The 4,334-nt window shown below is 44.3% G+C and overlaps 1 non-coding gene across 1 annotated transcript; it reads right to left on the bottom strand.

Moving 5' to 3' along the window:
- Positions 1-1,450: 1,450 nt before the first annotated feature.
- Positions 1,451-1,554, bottom strand: LOC120610737 (U6 spliceosomal RNA). The gene has a single exon (XR_005654992.1). It is a non-coding gene; the product is annotated as a U6 spliceosomal RNA (small nuclear RNA).
- Between the last annotated feature and the right edge of the window lie 2,780 nt (positions 1,555-4,334).

The following is a 4,334-nucleotide window of genomic DNA, read 5'->3' as shown; positions in this document are numbered from 1 at the left end:
CTTTTAAAAATTATTATATTTATTTATTTTGGTTGAGGTCCGATTGACATACAACATCGTATTAGTTTCAGGGGTACGACACAATGATTCTGTGTCTGTAGACACGGTGAAACGATCACCGTGAAAAGTCCAGCGGACCTCCATTTCCTTACATAGTTACAAAAATTTTTTGTTCTTCTGATAAGAGCCTTGAAGATCGACTGTCTCAGCAGCTTCCGAATATGCAATAGCGTGTTGTTACCTGGTCACCATGCTGTACAGTGCACCCCTACTCTCTCTCTCTGAACCCTCACCTAGCCTTAGTTCTACAGCGCACTCTATGTTGACTGCTCCCCTACATCGACTCCTGCACCTCTAGTCGCTTTGGTTCCCTGAAGCTCATCCTTCAGTAGATTTCTCAGAAAGGGCTCCTGGAAACTGCATTTCTTGAGTTCTCGCATATTGATAAGAGAGTCTTGATATAAAAAACCAGTGACTTCCATTTTCTTTAAGAATGCTAAATGTGTTATTCCACTTTCTTTTGGCATAAATGTTCTTTTTTCGAAGTCCGATGACAATCCAACCTTCTTTCCTTATGAGTTATGTGTTGTTTTTTATTAGATGCCAAAACATCCCTCCTTCCCTCGCTCTCTGTTTATCTCATTCTTTCCTTCCTTCCCTCCAGTAATTTTGCTAGATGATCTCTTGGTTCTTCTGCTTGATAGTCTCAGGTACAAAATGTATACTTTCCATATGTGGTTTCGACTCTTTTTTTTTTTATTTCAGGAAAGTTTTCTCAACTGATAATTTTAGTATTCACTCCATTCTTTGCTTTGATTTTCTTCCTCAAGAACTCGTGTTATCTGCATTTCCAGTGTTTAGTATTTGTTACTTTCTCTCAAATCTTCCTGTTTCTCTCTCTTCATTTCCTTTTTGTTTTGTTCAATTTCTCTTTCTTTCTTGTTCATATCTGTGAAGGTAATATTTCTTATGTTTATTCATTCTCGTGTTTTTTCTAGTTTAGTCTAATTCTGCAATGATTTTTTAAGCTGGTTCTTTCTTGAGTTCTACAACCTTGTTTCTGAGTTTTTCTAATTCCGGTTTATGTTTTCTTTCATGTCGTACACTTTTCTTAATGTCTTCTAAATAGCAAGTTAGTTTCAATCTTCTATGCATTGTGGGCATATCTTTCTACTGTGCTTTAATTGTCCGCAGGCATGTTATTCAGCTCCTTATTCTCTTTTTTTCTTATGACAAATCTGTATAGGATTTGACCTTGAAATCTTTCTGTCAGCCTTTTCGTGAACTTAATTTTTCTGAAATCTTGGACTAAAATGGGGTTTAAGAAAGTTTTTCTAACTCGAAGAGTTCCCACATCTGTCATTTTTGTGTAGTTTTTAAAATTTGGCAACTTGCTTTCTGAAATTTCCTGGATCTGTTTCCTCCCAGTTTTGACCTAAACCCTTTCTTTAAAAGACCACAATGATTCATGAATTTGTATGACATTTTTGTACAGGGGCCGCGCTCATCTCTGCATTGTTCCAATTTTAGTTTATGTGCTGCCAGAACAAGCGCAGCCGAAGCCTTTAAAGATGTTTCAGTGCTTGAACAGTAAATTCTCCCCCTAGAAATTAATATTTTAAAAATGCAAATCTGATTATGTCGCCGCCACCTCCATTCTGATTCCTCAGTGGCTCCTCACGGCACGTGAAATAAAATCTGAACTCTTCACCATGGCCTGAAGGTTCTGCATGACCTGGTTCTTGCCTACCTCTCGGATCTCGTTCTGTACCCAGGTTCCTTGGCCCCCGACTCTAGTCAGAGTTCTCGCTGTCGAGAACACCGAGCTTATTCTGCCTCAGGGCCTTTGCACTCACCATTCCCTTTCAGCTCTCCCTACGCCTGACCCGTACTCACATTTGCACAGCTAGATACTTCCTGCCACATGTAGATGATTTTCTTAGGCCTTTTGCCATTTGTTCATTTACTCAGTTATTCATTCATCCATTCATGATTGTATCTGCTTACTTCTCTCCTGTGGACGCCTTTAGGATAGAGAATGAATGTTATTCATCTTTATGTCCCCAGCACATAGTGGAGATGCAATAAATCTTTCCAGCACATAGTGGGGATACAATAAATCTTCCTTTCTTTCCTTTCTCTAGAGAGTGGAGGTGAGAGGAGAGTTCATAACTTGCCCAGTGAGTGAACTGGGAGATGAGGAGACAAAAGTATTTTTAAAAATCTAATGATATGTTCCATGGCATTAAGTCTGCTTTCTTGTATAATTCTTCACTTGATCCTCACGAAATCCTACAAAGTGGAGCAGGTGTTACTATTTCCATCGAGAGATGAAGACACAGAAGGCTTGTGAGTTTAATTCTGAATTTATGAAGGCGGCGGGTAGTGAATCTAAGATAAAAAGCCAGGTCATTTGATTCTGAGCCCAGTGCTTTTTAAACCGAGGTGAGCGTGTCTCTGCTACGACACAATGAGACAGGTGTTCTTTCGTGGATGGTACATGTTCAAAGGCAAATCCACAGAGGAGAGCCGACGTGGCTTTAGGCCCATGCGGCATCACTGAGATAAGAGTATGCTCTCAAGAGAGCTATGATAGATAGAATCCATCCGGCTATGCAAAGCCTGGTGTGCTTTGACAAAACATGAGTCTCGCTTTCATCCTCGTCTAGAACAGGAGCTGAGAAACACATGAAGGTGGGCTCGTGGATGGGTCAGGGTGAAGTGGGAGCAAAGAAAAGATTGGCGGGGGGAGGGGCGGCAGCGGTCTCACAGCAAACTGTGGGACTGTGGAGGGCAGGGAGCTGTGTGCCCTCTAACGGGGCAGTGAGGGTCGTAGCAGGGGGTCACCGGGCGTGCCTCTGGCTGAGGTGGAGGACCAAGTGAATGCCAGGAGCCAGTCTCTGAGGCATCTTTGCCAGGGAACCCTCTGAAGTAAGCCTCACAGTGGGGCTCGTTTGCACTCCCTGTGGCCTCCTCAACTCCTTCTGCTCTTCAGACTCTCCCTTTAAGCTGCCGACATATTGTCTAGACTGGGTCCTGGGAGAAAAATGCCATGAAGTTGCCAGCTTCATTCTTCAACCTTCTAGAAGGGGCTCTTGCTGTCTTCTCTGTGAGTCCTTGTGGACGATGGCTGCAGCCACTGAGACTTGAGGGTGAGTCTCTCTGGGACCCCCGGGGGTGTTCTGAACAGTGACAGGCTGTCCCCTCCCGTGAGGCTCACTCAGTGTTCGTGGCATTTTCTGAGCACCCACAGCCATGGCCTCAGATTGAAAAGGCACGTGGCAGTGGGTATTAGACCTCGTGGCTTTGCCTGTCCCTCCCCCGCAATCACTGTCTCTCCCTTGTCCCCCTGTCCCCTCAACTTCTCCATCCTTGGCCACATACTTGGACCTCGGCCTCCTCTGTCAGGCGAGCCAAGTCAAGGCATCGATGTTTTCGCTTGAGAGAAGCCTGCTCTGGGACGTCGCCTCACCCCGAACGCTGGTCCCACTGGTTGCTAAAGTCTCACTGACTTCAGACAGCCCTCCAGGGTGCTGCGTAGCGGGGCCTCAGCGTCCATCTCGCTCTCCCTCCTCCTTTCCTTCCCTCTGCCTCACAAAAGGCCCGTGGGAACTACCCCGCCAATATCCTTGAGGTGCTAGTTCTCACACCTGTTTGGAAAACGATGGCGTTTATTTTATTTTTAAGGTCTAAATATTAAATTTGGGGCTAAAACCAACTCTTAGCTCATGCCAATCTCTGTCGTGTGTGCTGGAGGCAGAAAGAGACATAGGAAAAACACGTTAGGGGAAACTTTAAGAAAATTCTATCTACGAACACGGTTCCTCCCTCCCCCAAAAGAAGACAGGTTGGGGTGGGAGGGTGGGGAGTGGGGGATCTGACAGCAGAGCCCCCCATGCGCTGTTCTGATGAGGCCTGACGTTAAGGAGAGAATGAACAGGGCAAAGGAAAGTTGTGCATTGAACATCTGCTGTGGATCAATGCTAGGAACTTTATGGTTAAATTTAGGGACCTTGCAGCTGGGCCCAGAGGACTGGAAAGCCATGAAAAATTGGCCAACACATTCCTAGCAGCTCCATGGCAGCATTTTTGCCCTGGAAGAAAACTGTAAAGAGGTTGGGAAAGATAATAATAGCTAACCCTTATAATAATGTCTACGCCACATCCAGCACCGTCTTTTTAAAACTACTTTATTGGGATATGATTGACATACAAAAAGCTGTACCTAATTAATGTAACTACTCGATGAGTTTGGAGATAAATATATACCCATAAAACTGTCAGTAGACCCGATACCATAAATATATCCATCACTTCCAAAAGTTTCTTCCTGC

Source organism: Pteropus medius, unplaced genomic scaffold (assembly GCF_902729225.1).
Source record: "Pteropus medius unplaced genomic scaffold, Ma_sr-lr_union100, whole genome shotgun sequence".
In the NCBI taxonomy this organism is placed as follows: Eukaryota; Metazoa; Chordata; class Mammalia; order Chiroptera; family Pteropodidae; genus Pteropus; species Pteropus medius.
Note: the sequence above shows the minus strand (reverse complement) of the source record. Positions and strands in the feature narration are given on the sequence as shown.